The 17,013-nt window shown below is 35.9% G+C and overlaps 1 long non-coding RNA gene across 2 annotated transcripts in view; it reads right to left on the bottom strand.

Annotated features, from left to right (window-relative positions):
• Positions 1–4,357: 4,357 nt before the first annotated feature.
• LOC114200473 (uncharacterized) overlaps positions 4,358–17,013 on the bottom strand; it is a 36,528-nt gene continuing 23,872 nt past the window's right edge. For both annotated transcript variants that reach the window (XR_015768244.1, XR_003607466.2), the window contains exons 2-3: positions 5,095–5,168; positions 4,358–4,713 (exon numbers count right to left, since the gene is read on the bottom strand). This is a non-coding gene — a long non-coding RNA (uncharacterized LOC114200473). The remainder of the gene's footprint in view (positions 4,714–5,094; positions 5,169–17,013) is intronic.

Here is a 17,013-nt window from a genome sequence, read left to right as displayed (position 1 = left end):
AAAATTTTTTTCAAAGAACCAGCTCTCTGTTTCATAGTATTTTCTATAGATTTTTCAGTTCCTTCATCATTAATTCTAATATAATCTTTATTATTTTCTCCTTCTGCTGGCTTTAGGCTTCGTTTGTCATTCTTTTTCTAATACCTTTAGGTGAAAGGTTATGTTACTTATTTCAGATTTTCTCTTGTTTCTTTAGGTAGGCCTCCATTGCTCTATACTTCCCTCTTAGATCTGCTTTTACTGCATCCCAAAGAGTTTCAACTATTTTGTTTTCATTTTCATTTATTTCCATGTATTTTTTTAATTTTTTTAAATTATTTTTTTTTAATTTCTTCTTTGGTTCCTGGTTGACTCATTCATTGTTTAGTAGAATGTTGTTTAACTTCCATATATTTGTGATACTTCCAAATTTTTTCCTATGATCGACTTCTATTTTCGTTGTGTTGTGGTCTGAAAATATGCATGGTGTGCTCTCAACCAATCTTTCTATACTTGTTGAGGCCTGATTTGTGACCTAATATGTGATCTCTTCTGGAGAATAGCCATGCACATTCAAAAATAATGTATATTCTGCTGTTTTAGACTCAAATGTTGTGGATATTTCTATTCAGTCCATCTGGTCCAGTGTGTGATCCAAAGCCATCACTTTCTTGTTTATTTTCTGTGTAGATCATCTGTCCATTGATGCAAATGTGATGTTAAAGTCCCTACCATTATTGTAATATTCTCAGTGAGTTCCTTTATGTTATTAATTATATATTTGGGTGTTCCCATGTTGGGTGCATAAATATTTATAATTATTAGATGTTCTTGTTGGATTATCCCATTTATTATTATATAGTGCCTTTATCTCTTGTTACAGTCTTTGTTTTAGTATATTTTATATGATTTAAGTATTGCTCCTCTGGCTTTTTTTTTGATATCTCTTTGTCTGATAAATGTTTCTCCATCTGCTCACTTTCAATCTGGAGGGGTCTTTAGGTATAAAATACATCTATTAGGCAGCAAATAGATGTTTTTTTTTTTTTCCTTTCTGACACCCTGTGTCTTTTGACTGGAGCATTTAGTCCATTTAAATTCAAAGTAGTTTTTGATAGATATGTATTTATTGCCATTTTATTACTTGATTTTTCATTGTTTCTGGTGATTTTCTCTGATCCTTTTTGCCTCTGTCATTTTGGTCTTTCCTTTCCACTCAAAGAGTTCTCTGTAGTATTTCTTTCAGGGCTGCTTTAGTGTTCATGAAATCCTTTAGTGTTTGTATGGGAAATTCTTTACTTCTCTTTCTATTCCTAATGATAGCCTTGCTGGATAGGGTATTCTAGGTTTCAGATTTTTCCTGTTGAGCACTCTGACTGTATCATGCCCTTCCTTCTAGCTTGACAAATTTCTGTGGAGAGACCTGCAGTTAGCATTATGGGTCTTCTCTTGTTTGTTAAGGATTTTTTTTGGGGGGGCATTATATATTGCAAATTTAATTACAATATGCCTTGGTTTGGGCCTGATTTTGTTGTTTTGTTGAGAGTTCTCTGTGCCTCCTGGGTCTGGGTGTCTGTTTCCTTCCTCACTTTAGAGAATTATTTAGCTATTTTTTTTTTTCAAATAATTTTCTGCCCCTTATCTCTCTCTTCTTCTCTGGGATTCCTATAATACAAATGTTATTACATTTGATGTAGTCACTGAGTTCCTTAAGTCTGTTCTTGTGTTCCATAGTTCTTCTTTCTCTCCTTTGTTCAGCTTCATGATTTTCCATAATTTTGTCTTCTTGGTCACTAATTCATTCTTCTGTTTCTTGCAGCCTTCTCTTCTTTGCATCAAGCCTGTTTCCAATCCCATTTATTGCATTCTTCATTTCTGATTGATTCTTTTTTTTTTTAACTCTTTTATCTCTGTGGTAAGGGTCTCTCAGATGTCTTCCATTCTTTTCTCAGGTTAAGTGAGTATCCTTATGAATGTCGCCTTAAATTCTCCATTGTCCATATTATTTATATGTGTTTGGCTTAGATCTCTGACCATGGCCTTATCTGTTTTTTCATTTGATATAAATTCCTCCATCTTTGCATATTGTGTAATTATCTGCCTTCTCTTCTGTTAGAAAACTCAGTTATGTCTCCTGCTCCTGAAAGTAATAGCTTTATGAGGGATAGGTGGTGTAGTGTTCTGGGCCCAGTGTTTCAGGCAGTGTCTCTGGTGTGTGCTGCATGTGCTCTGCCATTGTGTTTTAGCTGGACTATCCTTCAGACCAATCATCTAAAGAGGCTCCACTTGTCTGCTGTGGGCAGTTCCTGGCCTACATGGGGTGAGTTCTAACTAGCTGTTCTCTGGTCTGCTTGTGAAATGAGACCTGACACCACTTACATGAGAACTGAGGCCCTTCAGAACTCTCTGGTTGGGAGACATGGCATAGCCAAGGATTTGTGCTTGTCTTTTGAGGGTGAGGACAGTCATACTGGGAATGAGGCAAGTTTGACTGAGGAAGATAATATCCCACCAGAGTGCAGGGGTGTGGGGCTTGGTGTAAGCAAGTTAGTAGCCAGTATTGGTGCTGAATTCCTTCCTGCAGGTGCCTCTGTGTTTATGCTAAGGAAAGGATGAGGGAAATGGCATTAGCCAGCTCCTTGGTTCCTTAAGAGGGGTCTCTGTGAATGTTATCTCTCAGGGATGCAGTCTGAGAAGAGTGAATATTGTCCCCATTGTGTGCCCCAGTTGTTCTTCAAGTCATGTTTCCACACCTTCTGCCCCCAGGTTGTTTGCCGGGCTTCTGTCCAGGAGCAAGGAAGTGCCCTCAGGCTTCTATCCCAGCCAAGCTTGTTAACCTTTAAAACTCTAGGGTTTATGCCCCACTTGTTGCAAGAAATCAGAAAATTCACCCCCTCTCATTTTCTAAGCCAATAGCTTTGGGGAAAAGTTCTCTTTGTGCATTCCCCTGTATGGTGTTTGCTCCTCTCTCTCTTGCCCTTCACCTTGACCACAGCTCTGTCTCCTTTGTAGCCCCCATGATTTGTTTCTCCTCTAAACCATGTCTTTGCCCTTCATAGCTTCTTCAGTGTGGTGTCTTCTCTCCCTTTAGTCATGGGTTTATATTTCTGGTAGATTTCAAGTTGGTTTCTGGGTTATTTAGGATGATTTAATAGTTATCTAATTGTGTTCAAGTGTTGAGAAAAGCCTAGGGTCCTCTTACTCTGCCACTATCTTCCCTCCTCTCCAATTCCTAATTGATATTTTCAACAACAAAGATTGTTGTTGTTGTTGTTGTTGGGGTTATTGGTGTGTGTGTGTGTTTCTATCCCAGAGCATTTGGTATTTTTGTATGCTAAAGCCCAGTGATCACAGAAGCAGCATGTGGTCTGTGATGCTCAAACCCTGCTCCCATCTGTGCTATCAGGGTAAAGGATAACACAAACCAGACTCAGAGAAATTCCTGTGTGATTTGGTGGAGTTCCAGGGCTGGATCTTCTATATCCTAGTTGGACTGTTAAACTGTAGCTCTTTTATGTGCCCCAGAACATGGGGCTGGGATGGGGTAGGGGCTGGCATGGGCTAGGGGTCTGTGGACTGCTGGGCCAAGCCACCTATGTTTCCTAGCCCATGTTCCTGATGCAGTATTAAGATGGACATTGGGGGAGAAAAAGTGCTGCTCATTAGTCCCTCCAACCTGGAGAGAGTTCCAGTAGTTCCCCCATTTTTGGCAGGATTCTAGGGCTGTTTCCTTTATATTGTAGTTACCCTTTCAAACTACAGCAATATTTTGTGCTCCAGAGCAAACAAATCTGCTCAAGCCCCTCAGTACTAACCTTCCTCACTGCAATTTACAGCACTGTGTTCAAGGTTCCCTTTATATCTGTGTCTCCATCTATCTTGCCGTTCTCTATGTGTTTTCTATCTTTTTCTTGTATAGAAGCTGCTCAGTCAGCCATCAGTTCTTTTTCACCAAGACTTGTTCTATAAATTTGGTGTGTAGTTTTGGGTGTCCATGGAAAAGTGAGTTCAGAGTCCTCCTACATCACTATTTTTGACCAGACTGATATCGAAAAATTTTGATATTCTCCTTTTATATTATTTTCTTTTTATTTAATTCATTTGTTAGCTGCGCTAACTCCAGGGGAAATATCAATCAAATAGTTATATAATTCATTATTAGTAATGTGTATTTAAATGTTGTACATATAATCATTTTTTCTTAAAACAGATTGCTTTGGTCTATTTGTATATTTCTTAAAAATAAAACTAAATTAAACCTGTAACTGTACAATAAGTTGTAAGACTGATTTACCAATGAACCTGTATACTCAAACTAAAGGATGAACAGTTATTCATTTATTTGGGATGCATTTATTGAGAAAATATCATGCATCAAGATACCTATATAATAAGAACATGGCAGGTGCAATACAGGTGTGACTTTAGGATATTTGGGAAAATAAAATGAGTTTTACCCATTTTTATTAAAAACTACCTAGCCTCTAGGTGGTCAGGCATATATACCTCTCAATCAAGGTATTGACATTTAAAGATAATATGAACCAGGGCACCTGGGTAGCTCTGTCTGTTGAGCATCTGACTCTTGCTTTCAGCTCAGGTTGTGATCTCAGGGTTGTGGGATTGAGTTCTGAGTGGGGCTCCATGGTCAGCTGGAAGTCTGCTTGAGATTCCCTCCATCTCCTTCTGCCTCGCCCCTGCTCATGCTCTCTTTCTCTCTCTCTCTCCTTTTCTCTGAAAGAAATAAATCAATCTTTAAAAAATTAAATAAAAATATTAACCAACAGACTTAGAATCACTGTGTTTGATGAATGTTAATCTTTCTCTCACATTGAATCTTACCCTCCAAATAATTAACATCAACACTTGTGGAAACAAAGGGTAGCATTTAAAAGCTATTTTCCAGATTAATTGTGGCAAAATGACAAAGTCGACAGCTCCAAGTTCTCATTTCCATACAAAAATATCAAAACAAAAAAGAAGTGATCAGAACCATTTTGTCAGAACTCTGAATGATAACAAAAAGTTACAGCAGGTAAGCAGACACTGAATCAAGCAAAAGACCCTTCCAACGGTAGGAAGATTTTGTGGCAATTGTAGTTGCCCTCAACTTACCCTGTCTCTGCTGTTGGAAGTATCTTGATTTTGAAGCAGCAGCAGTCTGTATTAGAAGTTTGGAGCCCATTTCCCTGAATTTGGAGGGAATAGAACAGACATAATTAATAAATTATTGTGTATATCTATTCTAGACCGTGTGACAGTTACTTGACAGACTGATATAAGATGTTATCTTGCTTTTGCCTAACTCAGAACTGAGAGCAAAAGCGCACTAGCATTTCTAAAAAGCAATACAAGCTGAACTAATAACTTTTAGAGGACTGGGAAAAACATGATGGTCAAAGCAAACAATAGACTGTCTGAGGGAAAATCTGGGGACAGTTTGTTTGTTTGTTTGTTTGTTTGTTTTGAAACTAGGACATTCCTAAACAGCTATATACATGTCAAAAGCAAGACTCATTCAGAAGAGACTTAAGAAAATTCTAATGTTTCATCTTGAGTATTCTCTAGGCTCAGTGAAAGCCTGCCTAGGTGTTCATAGAAAGCCATGGCACAAAACCAATCAGCAAACATTAGAAGATATATTTGCCTTTCTTTTTTTGTTTCTTTGCTTGGTTTTTCTGTTTTCTTTTTATTATATATTTAGTTCCTGGTATTCAAGTAAATCTCTGTTTAAATAGCTAGCTAAATACAAGTTAAGGAACAGGGATTTCATCGACCATGCATGACAAAGAACAATCTTTGTAAAGATAATGTTGGAAAGTAACTAAACAAATGGACTACTACAGCTTTCCATAGTAACAACAAAAAGAACATCAACAAACAGGAAAAAGCAACATCTGGGGAAGTGAAAGATGCTGATATACAGAATTACCACATTATATAATTTAAATGTCCAATTTTCAACCATGACCAAGATAACTACAAGTCTTATAAAGAAACAGAAATATATGGCCCATTCAAGGAAACACAATAAGTTAAAAATATATATATCCTGAAGAAGAGCTGCCCGTTAACTTACTAAACAAAGACTTTAAAACACGTTTTTAAATATGATCAAAGAGCTAATGGAACTATGACCAAAAGAACAAAAACAAAACAAAACAACCACACACAGACATGCACACCAAAACCAAAACAAAACACTAAAGAAACCAGGAAAGCTCTATGAACAAAATGAGAATTTTAATAAAAATACAAAAAATATAATAATAAAGGAAACAAAACATGTAAATTTATCTTTCTCTCTCCCTCCCCCTCTCTCTTTATAGATAGATATGGATATAGATACATATATAATCTATCACCTATCAATCTATAACCTATTGATTCTGTTTCCCAGGAGAACCTGAAGTAATACAGATTTTGTTACTAAGAGTAGCTCTATAGAGAAATAATTTTAAGGATGAGTTGGTTCTGAATAGATTTAAAGATTAATGGTTCTACTTCCAGTAGTAAAGTGAGCACTGATAGTTCATGGTTTTCACTGTTAATAGAGATAGGCAAAATATTTTCCTTGGTTATACCTAATCAACCACTTATTAGAAACAAGTATTTGGATGACTGTATATCATGTTTTTCAAAACATTTTTTTGAAAACTAACAATATGATGTTGTCTGGTTGTTCCCAATGTCGCTGGACAAAGTGATGGAAGAAAGGGACAAGCTCAGGGATTAGAATTCCAAGCTCAAGTGCCACATAAATGACCTAAGGACTTGCATGTGTACCTTGAAGGAGTCCCTTATTTCCTGTAGCAGCAGGGTTGACATTGTTAAAAATCAAACCCAGAACCTCGTCTTGTGACAGGGAGAATTACAACAGAAGTTAAACTCCAGGAAATCTACTCTTAAAGTGACAACATTGATCAGGGGAAAATGGGATTCTATAAGTTGGAAAGGGGTGTGTGGGGAGACCTTGGTGAACCTAGGGACATTTGGCCCCTAAATTCTGATTAATCTTTTTTTACCAATAGAAGAAATTTCCTCATGCCCAGCAGATTTGTCCTCCTCACTTCCAGTAGACATGTCCTGCCTACCCACGACAGAAGTGCCCTTCACACCCCCAGTGGCAGTACCATCCCCCCACTTAGTGGCATCTGTCTTCCACCTCCATCTGAGGGAGATGACTCTGTATTGCTTAAGTGTATACCAATGGCATCCTCTGGGGGCAATTGCTTTGCAAGATAATGTTGATTCTCCTCAGGACCTATCATGCCTCTTTGCTTCTAGACCTCTAATTAGACTTGAGGCCCAGCAGAGCCTTAAAGTTGATGTACAAAGTATACCCCATGGGGAGGCATGCTACACTCCAAAGGAACTACTTGAGTTTTCTAATTCAGACAAGCAAAATTTTGTGTAATATGAGTGGGAAAGGATATCAGGGTGTGGAATAATTGTAGAAGGAACATAAAATTGGATCAGGTCAACTTTATTGATATGAACAAACCAAATTTATTGATATGAAATTCTGCATTTAATGTTGCAACTCTAGAGGTCAGAAAGCACTTTGTTTGGTTGGATGAAACAGACAAAAAATGTGAGTGAATTGGATGTGCCAAACATGCCTTGTTTTAATATGAAGCAAGGAGTTCAAAGATTTAGGGAGATTAGAATATTAGAATGAACTTGTCTTTTAAGACCTACTCACCCATACTAACAGGGTCAGGAAGACATACCTTACATCACAAGTCTGAACAATAAATTTGTGAGAAGAGCCCCTTTATGGGCATGTTTGAACAGTTCTGTGATCACTCCTCGCAGGTCAGAATCCACAGTGGTAATTGCAGTCACTTACTTGAAAATGTTAAATGCAGTGGGAGCATTGAGACCTCAGGGTGGCAAGGGTCAAGTGGAGGGACTCAATCTCCAAAGGCAAAGTGGGTGTGGCTACTATAATGGAGAAATTAGAACAGTCTGACTCTTGCAGACTTATGGCATTGACTATTTAATCATGGCATTCCTAGAATTAAAATCAACTGGAGGCTTACTAAATTCTCCCTTGATATATATAAGCAGAAATGTTCTAGGTCAAGTAAACAAAAGTCTAAGTTAAATTATAAAAAGAAAGTGTCACCATCCTTCAGTCAATTTCTAAATTGGAGCCTGTTTACAGACCAGAAGTCCTTAAATAAGGGCAATTTGGGTTCCTTTAAGGATGAATCCCAGTATACTACTGAAAACTGATACTGTCAAACTTTGTCACAGCCTTTCCCAAAGGGATCTAAGACTTTTACCAGGATAAATGTACATTGCAGAAAAGAAAATCATCAGACTTTTTAGGACAATTACACAGAGGGTCTGAACCTACACTAATTCCAGGAGACCAAAAGTGTCACTGTGTCTCATCAGAGTACTGCAAAGCAACTTGTACAACCTGGACATAGTTCTGTGTCCCACATAAAATTAGCAGCTTTTTGAATCTGTGAATGAGAGGGAATAACATACAAAAATGGGGAATACATTGTCTACCAAATTCAAAAGGGACCACTGAGTGTTGTGCTTCTTTCTTGATTGTAGTAGGGTCCAGAAGCAACAGCTCTAGAAGAAATATCTCAACATGTCCCCACCTACTGAACACTTAGAAATTTCTAGAAAGGCCCTGAATTTTAGTCAAAATTTCCTCAACCCCTATCTTAGCCATAAGTATAGAATAGTTGTTATATTTTTCTCACTAGGCCCAATCAACATTTTATCAATATTATGGACCAGTGTGACATTTCATGGAAGGGAAAGGTGATAAATAACCTTTATTTTTTAAAGATTATTTGTTTAAGTAATCTCTACAACCAATGTGGGAACCAAACTTATGACCCCAAGGTAAGAGTTGCATACTCTTCTGACTGAGCCAGCCAGGCACCCCTAAATAACCTTTAGATAATTAGGTACAGTTAGGTGGCATTACTCACAGGACTGGAACAAATTTCTCCTAAAGATTGTGTATGCTCTAAATTAACATTCAATGCATAGAACTGTTTTTCTGATCTCATTCATAAATCTAGGAACCAAAGGGATGGAAATCTGAGTGGCAGCATTCACAGTTACTTATGGTGAACCATAAGCAATATTTTAATTTTTAGTTCTCATGACTTTATGCTCTATTTGGCTAGAAGACTTTGTTCCAGAGAGAGGAATGTTTCTATTGGTAGACCCAACAATAATTGCACTGAGCTGGAAGTTAAGAATGCCACTTGGTGGGGTACCTGGGTGGCTCAGTCCCTTAAGCATCTGCCTTCAGCTCAGGTCATGATCTCAGGGTACTGGGATTGAGCCCTATGTTGGGCTCCCTGCTCAGCAGGCAGTCTGCTTCTCCCTCTGCCCTTCCCCCTGATTGACCTCTCTCTCTCTCTCTCTCTCAAATGGATAAATAAAATCTTAAAAAAGAATGCCACCTGGCCACTTGAGACTCTTTGAGTCAACAAGCAAAAAAAGTAATTACAGTGTTGGCTGGGGTGATTGACCTTGACTACCAGCATACATTGGACTATGACACTACAATGGAGGTAAAGAATACATTTGGAATACAGAACATCCTTTTGGTTGTCACTTAGTATTACTGAGACCTGTGATTAAGATCAATGGAAAGCTACAAGAACCCAATTGAAGCAGGGCTACTATTCAAGCAGGACTACTTATGGCCCAGACCCATCAGAAATGAGCTTTCAGGTCACTTAATAGATAAAGAATCACAATCAGCTGAGGTGTCTGTTGAAGACAAAAGGAATACAGAATAGGTAGTAGAAGAAAGTAATTATAAGTACCAGCTATAACCACATGGGTAATTACATACATGAAGACTATTATTGTCATTAATATTTCCTCATTTGTGATTAATATGTTTTTGTGTATATATGCATATGTTAGGAAAATATATTTTTTTTCTTTCTTTGCTTTTTTCTTATCATGTAACATAAGATGTGTTATTTCTATATTAGTATTTAAATATTGTTAATTTTACATCATAGTATTTAAATTACACACTATTAGGAGAAGAGTAAACATCACTCAAGAACTTTGCATCTTGATATGGGAAGGGATTCATTTTTTTGGGTTGTATACATGATAGTTGTATAGTGTTAGGTGGGATTATGACTTTACTGTTAGCTTTATTTGGGGATTCAGGATGCTTTAAAGAGTTGAGTACAGATGCCAAGTTGACCATGGGTTGAATTCTGATGACTAATCTTATGTATCAGAGCTAGGTTTAAGAAATGCCCAGGTAATTTGTAGAATATTGTTTCTGGATGAGTCTGTGAAAGTGTTTCTGGAAGAGATTAGCATTTGAATGGATGACCTGAGTAATGACAATCACCTTCATCATTGTGGGTGACCATCATCCAACCCACTGATGGCCTGCATAGGCCTGCATAGAACAAAAGGCCAGGGAAGAATAAGTTTATTTTCTGAGCTTGAACATCCATCTTCTCCTGTCCTTGCACACTGAAGCTCCTGATTTTTGGCCCTTTGTACCCAAACCATGGTTTACATCATAGCTCCGCCTGTTGTCAGGCATTTGGGCTTGAACTGAGCTTACATCATTGGACCCCTAGTTGTCAGCCCTTCAAGTTTCAAGTGATGCTACACAACTGTCTTTTTGGAGCCTTAAACTTTCAAATAGCAGTTTATGGGACTTTTCAATTTTCACAATCTTGTTAGCCAATTCTTTACCTATCTATGTATCTATCTATCTAAAAGATTGAACAATTATTTAGAGAAATAAAGGCTGAAACTTCTCAATTTGATGTAAGAAATGAACCTAATTCAAAAAGTGTAAAAGCTCCAAGTAGAAGAAACTTAAAGAAAGCTAACTCACAGTTTAATCAAACTTTTGAAAGCCCAAGAAAGAGAAAAATTTGAAAGCTGCAAGGGAAAATTGATTTAGTACTTACAAGTTATCCTCAAAAAGAACACTGATTTTTTTCCTTGTAAATCATTGAGATCAGAAAAAAATAGGATGACATGTCTTAAGAGCTAAATTTTTTTAAAACCGCCAACTAAGAATTATGTGTCTAGCAAAAATATCCTTCAAATATGAAAGAGAAGCTGAGCCATTCCCTGATAAATAAAAGTTGAGGGAGCTCATTATGCCTAGACTTACTTTAGAAGAAATACTAAAAGTAGTTTTTAAAGTGAAAGTAAAGGAACATTCAATTGCAGTTGAAAGAAATAACAATTCCTAGTAGATATAAATACATGGGGAAATATAAAAACCATTATTATTATGTATTTTATTTGTAGATCTACTTTTTATTTTTTATAGGACTGAAAAGACAAATGCAAAAACTATAAATTTAAGTTATTGGGGACAATATAATAATCATATTTTAAGGAAAATATATTATTATAAAAATGATAAAGATGTAATTTATGAAAGCAAAACATAAAGTTTAGGAGAATGGAACTGTACAGGTAGAGAGTTTTGTATCTTATTAAATTTAGGTTGTTATAAATTTAAGAGACTTTATAAATTTAGGATGCTGAATATATTGTCTTTTTTTTTTAAGATTTTATTTATTTATTTGAGAGAGAGAGAGAATGAGAGATAGAGAGCATGAGAGGGAAGAGGGTCAGAGGGAGAAGCAGACTCCCCGCCGAGCAGGGAGTCCAATGTGGGACTCGATCCCAGCACTCCAGGATCATGACCTGAGCCGAAGGCAGTCGCTTAACCAACTGAGCCACCCAGGCGCCCCGCTGAATATATTGTCTATGGTAAACACTATGAAAATATTTTTAAAATATATAGACAGAAGAAAATGAGAAATAGGAATCCTACAAAAAATCAAATATACAAAATAGAGGCAAGGAGAAACAGAAAACATATGACATAGAGAAAACACATAGCAAAATGGCAAAAGTCTTTATTTATCATGAATTATTTCAAATGTAAATGGATTAAGACCTCTAATCCAAAAACAGACTGGCAGAAGAGATTTAATAAAACATAACCCCACCAACAATGCAAGAAATATCCTTTTTCTCCACGTCCTTGCAACACTTGTTTTCTAGTCTTTTGATTTTAGCCATTCTGACAGGTGTGAGGTGATATCTCATAATTTTGTTTTGCGTCCCATTGATTTTGAGTAATGTGGATCATCTTTTCATGTGTTTTTTTTTGGCCATTGTGATGTCTTCTTTGGAGAAATGTCTGCTCATATCTTCTGCCCATTTTCCAAAATGATTTCTTTTTCTGGTGTTGAATTGTCTAAGTTCCATATACATATCAGATAGTAGTGTTTCATCAGATATGTCATTTGCAAATATCTTTTCCTATTCAGCGGGTTGCCTTTTTGTTTTCTTGATTGTTTGCTTCACTGTGCAGAAGATTTTCATTTTGTTGTAGTCTGGATAGTTTATTTTTGCTTTTATTTCTCTTGCTTGTGGAGACATATCTAAAGAATATGTTACTAGAGCTAATGTCAGCAAAATTTCTCTCTGTGTTCTCTTCTAGAATTTTAATGATTCAGGTCTCACATTTAGGTCTTTTTTTTTAAGATTTATTGATTTGTTTGGCAGGGAGAGAGAGTACAAGCAGGGGGTGCTGGAGAAGGAGAAGCAGACACCCCACTGAGGAAGGAGTCCCATGCGGGACTGGATCCCAGGACCCTGTGATCATGACCTGAGCCAAAGGCAGACACTTAACTGACTGACCCACCCAGGCACCCCAGCATTTAGGTTATTAATCCATTTTGAGTTTATTTTTCTGTGTATTGTAAGAAAGTTGTCTAGTTTCAATCTTTTGCATGTCACTTTCCAGTTTTGCCAACACTTTCCCACTGTATATTCTTTCCTCCTCTGTTAAAGTTTAATCGACTGTATTTTCTAGGTTATTATATGACCTATGTTTATTGCATCATTACTTACAATGGCCAAATATAGAAGCAGCCCAAGTGTCTATCAATAGATGAATAGATAAATAAGATGTGGTATATATATATGACATAAAAAAGAATGAAATCTTGCCATTTGCAAAAACATGGATAGAGCTAGAAAGGATTATACTTAATGATACAAGTCAGTCAAAGAAAATACCATATGATCTCACTCATATCTGGAATTTAAGAAACAAAACAAATGATCATATGGGGGAGAAAGAGAGGGAGAAAAAGAGACCAAGAAACAGACTCTTAACTATAAAGAATAAACTGATGGTTACCAAAGGGGCCATGGTTAGGAGGATGGGTTAAATAGGTGATCAAGATTAAGAAGTACACTAATCATGATGAGCACTGAGTAATGTACAGAATTGTTGAATCCCTATATTGTACACTTGAAATTAATGTAACACTGTGTGTTAACTATTCTAAAATAAAAACTGAATAATTCAGCTACCACTTTCTGCAAGATATTTGCTTTATTTTATTTTTTAAAGATTTTATTTTCATTTATTTATTTGAGAGAGAGAGATAGCACAAGAAGGGGAAGCTGCAGAAGGAGAGGGAGAAGCAGGCTCCCTGCTGAGCAAGGAGCCCCATGCTGGACTAGATCCCTGGACCCTGGGATCATGACCTGAGCCAAAGGCAGACACTTAACTGACAGAGCTACCCACACACCCCAAGATATTTACTTTAGATATAAGACACAAATAGTTTGAAAGGGAGAAGGTGGAAAAAGACATTCCATGCAAATACTGGCCAAAAAAAAGCTGGGGTGGGTATACCAATTTCAGACAAAATAGACTTTAAGTCAGAAAGTGTTAAAAGATACAAAGGGCGTTATATAGTGAGAAAAGAATCAATTCAACAAGAGGTATAGCAATTATTAATGTAGAAGTTATACACAGACACACACACACACACACACACACACACACACACACACACAGCCCCAAATTATTTTTTTAAAAATTAGCAAAAATAAAGGAAGAAATAGTCAATTCTGCTATAACAATTGGAGAATTCAGTATGCTGGTTTCAATAGTAGATGGAACAATTAGACAATAATTAGATCCAACAAATATATATCAAAGACTTCACCACCAATAATAGGTCAATATTTTTTTAAGTGCACATGGAAAATTGTCCAGGATAATCTATATGTTAGGTTATAAAATGAGTCTAAGTCAATTTTAAAAGATTAAAGTCATATAAAGACTTTTTAAATATCAATTGGAAAATTTAGAAAATATAAAAAATTAAACAAACACAGAATTGAAAAAAAAGTATAATGGGAATTATAAAGTAGATGTGAATGAAAAATGAACAAAAACCTCCCCACAATATAACAAGTTTTTGGGATGCCATAAGACAGTGGTCAGAGAGAAATTAATAGTTGTGAACCCTGCCACTAAAAAAGAAGAAAAACCTCAGATAAATAAAATTTACCATAGGAAGTGTAAGAAAATTAAAAAAAAACCTAAATGAAAAGCTAAGAGAAGAAAGGAAATAATAAAAAATAGAAAAATAACAGAATTTTAAATATTGGTACATTAAAAAGATCAAAAATGTTTAGAAGCATTTGGCTGGACTGAGAAGAAAAAAGAAGAAACAAATAACTTAAATCATAAATGAAAGGGGGACAATATTACTGACATTAAATAAATCAAAGCTACTATAATGAAAGATTGCATGCCAAAAATTGAATATATTGAAAAATTTCTCAAAACAAAAATTATCTAAACTGACTCAAAATAAACTATGAAATCACAACACACCAATAAAAAGTAAAGAAATTGGATAAGTAAATATAAACCTTCCAGAAAAGGGCATGTTCAGGGCCATGTGGCTTTAATGGTGAATTCTGCCAAAGATTTAAAGAATTAACAACCATACTTCACAAACTCTTCCAAAAAACAGAAGAGGCCAGAATATTTCACAACTCATTTTATAAGACAAGCATTACCCTGATACCAAAACCTGATAGAAAACAAAGAAACAAACAAAGATACAGACTAATATCCTTAAGAATATTAAGGCAAATACTTCTCAATAAAATCCTAGCAGACTAAATCCAAGAGCATATCAAACAGCATATTAAAAGAATTGCATACCATGACCAAGTGGAATTTTCCCAAGTATACAAGAGTGTTTCAGCATAAGAATATCAATCAATGTAATAGTGGAATAAAGGTAGAAACGTACATGATCATCTCAAATGATACAGAAAAGACATTTAAAAAATCTATCACTCTTCCATGTTAAAAACATTAATAAAAAAAACAAATATAAGGAAATAGCCTCAACGTAAGAATGGGAACTTACGCAAAATCCAAAGCTTATATTATCCTAATGGGAAAAAAATGAAAGCTTTCTCCCTAAAGTCAGGAACAAGACAAGGTTGCTTATTTCACCACTGCTCTTCAACATTGTACTGAAAGTTCTCTCCAGAGCAATTAAACAAGAACAAGAAATAAAAGACAGCTAAATAGGAAAAGAAAAAGTAAAACAAACTCTATTCACAGATGACAGGATCCCCTATGTAGAAATTAAAAAAAAAATCCACAAGGAAGTTAATAGAAATAATGAATCAGTTGATCAAATTCATAGGCTTGATCAAAACACAAAATTAGTTTTATATCAATACAGCTTCAATAAACAACCTAAAATTATATTAAGACAGTAATTCTGTTTACAATAGCATCTAGAAAATTTTACCAAGGAGAAATAAGTTTAAGCCAGGAGGTAATAAAATTGCACACTAAAAACTACAGAGCATTTCTGAAAGAAATTAAAGAGCCAAATAAATGGAAAAAATCACAAATCCATAGATAAAAAGATTTAGTATTATTTAGATGCCAATATTACCCAAAGGATCTGCAGATTCAATGCAATCACTGTCACAATTCCAAAAGCATTTTTAAAGTGGAGAGGGAAGTTGGTGTTCAAATTTATCTGTTTCACAAGAGGCCCTGAATTAAAAAAAAGATTCTTGAGTTTGAAAAACAAATTTGGAGGAGTCATAATTCCCCATTGTAAAACTATGGTGATCAAAAAGGTGTGGTATTGGGCGCCTGGGTGGCTCAGTCATTAAGCATCTGCCTTCAGCTCAGGTCATGATCCTGGGGTCCTGGGATCCTCCCTGCTCAGGAGGAAGCCTGTTTCTCCCTCTCCCACTCCCCCTGCTTGTGTTCCCTCTCTCCCTGTGTCTCTCTCTGTCAAATAAATAAAATCTTTAAAAAAAGAACACATGCAGAACTTTAAAAAGTCAAAAACAAATCAAACAATCCGATTTGAAAATGTGGAAATATTTGAATAGATATTTTTCTAAAGAAGATATATAAATGGCAGATATTTACTTGCCATGAAAAGATACTCAACATTATTAATCATTAAGAAAATGAAAACTAGGGCGCCTGGGTAACTCAATTGGTTAAGTGGCTGCCTTCAGCTCAAGTCATGATCCCAGGGTCCTGGGATCGAGTCCCGCATCAGGCTTCCTGCTCAGTGGAGAGCCTGCTTCTCCTTCTCCCTCTGCCTGCCTCTCTGCCTACTTGTGCTCTCTCTATCTCTGTCAAATAAATAAATAAAATCTTAAAAAAAAAGAAAATGAAAACCAAAACTGCAATGTGATACCACTTCTCAACTTTAAGGAGGGCTATATTTAAAAAACTGAAAATAACAAGTGTTGGTGAGAATATGGAGAAATTGGAATCCTTGGACATTGCTGGAAGATTTTACAATGTTTACAATGGCGCATTGTGTGAACAGCTTGGTAGTTCCTCAAAAAGCTAGAAATATAATTATCATATGATCAAGCAGTCCCATTCCTAGGTACATACCCCAAATAATTAAAAACAGGGACTTCAGGAGTTACTTTAGGCCAGTGTCCACTGCAGCATTATTCACAGTAGCCAAAACGTGGAAACAACACAAGTGTTCATTATCACATTAATGGGTAAAATAACTATGGTACATAACAACAGTGGAATATTATTCGTTATTCATAAAAAGGGATGAAATTTTGGTATATGGTCCAACATGAATAAACCTTGAAAACATGCAAAGTAAAATAAGCCTGAACAAAAAGGGGAAATATTGTATTATT

The sequence above is a fragment of the Eumetopias jubatus genome, unplaced genomic scaffold (assembly GCF_037043125.1).
Source record: "Eumetopias jubatus isolate StellerSeaLion01/CBP00866 unplaced genomic scaffold, mEumJub1_p1.0 scaffold_5, whole genome shotgun sequence".
NCBI classification, from domain to species: domain Eukaryota; kingdom Metazoa; phylum Chordata; class Mammalia; order Carnivora; family Otariidae; genus Eumetopias; species Eumetopias jubatus.
Note: the sequence above shows the minus strand (reverse complement) of the source record. Positions and strands in the feature narration are given on the sequence as shown.